The following is a 912-nucleotide window of genomic DNA, read 5'->3' as shown; positions in this document are numbered from 1 at the left end:
AGTGGGAGAAAGCTGTGGCAGTCCCTTCTTTTTTCGCTCTATTGAAAATAGAAGGAAAGAGTAGTGCTGATTCCCATTGCAACATTACGTCCGGGTGCGTGTCTGTAGATTTAGTAAAAGTTGTTCTGTGATGTTCAGGGCTGCAAATCATCTTTATTAATTGACAAAAAGCACAGTGTCTTTAGTGAAAATACTATGTTGGTTAGCTGTTTTTGTTTCGTGGTTTTGCTTTTTTGTTGTTGGGTTTTTTGTGGTTTGGTTTTTTTGAAAAGTTGTAAACTAAAAGACACAAATGTCTGTCTTTGTATCCTCTACTTTTTGGATGAGATTATTTTCAGTGCAGGAGGTAGGTCAGGCTTTTCTGGAATCCAGTGGATTTTGGATGACTTTGCTGAAGCTGTTGACAAGGTCAAACACAAGACTGTAGAAGCATCAGCACCTCCCTTTTCTTAGCCTTGGCCAAAATATTTTTAATAATTCAAGAACACTCAGTTCCGTGGTATGAATTCGGTGGGATACTTTTGTTGTGTGTGGATTTTGAAGATTGCTGTTCAAGAAAATTAACCCCAAAGCTCATGCTTAACCCTGTTCCCCAGCTTTGCCTTGTGTTGTCAGAATGAGCTGTCTTTGAAAGTATATTACAGTGTTGATAATCTCAATATGAAAAAGCCTTGAATAGGACTTCTCTCCATATCTCTCACCCAATAAAAGTAAAATACTCAATTTTTTCATCTTTCTTACCTGTTATCTGGTTCTTCAGTCTTTGGAGATGTGTCCTGTTTTGGAGGGTTTGGGGTTTTAGAGACTTCTGTGTGGGCAGAATATGTTTTGGGGGGACGTAGTGTGTTGCATGTGTGGGTTGGTTTGTTTGGGTTTTTTTATTTTCGGGGGGGGGGGGGGGGGGTGTTTGGG

Source organism: Buceros rhinoceros, unplaced genomic scaffold (assembly GCF_000710305.1).
Source record: "Buceros rhinoceros silvestris isolate BGI_N320 unplaced genomic scaffold, ASM71030v1 scaffold9497, whole genome shotgun sequence".
NCBI lineage: Eukaryota > Metazoa > Chordata > Aves > Bucerotiformes > Bucerotidae > Buceros > Buceros rhinoceros.
The sequence above is the reverse complement of the archived record's forward strand: the minus strand, read 5'-3'. Positions refer to the sequence as shown.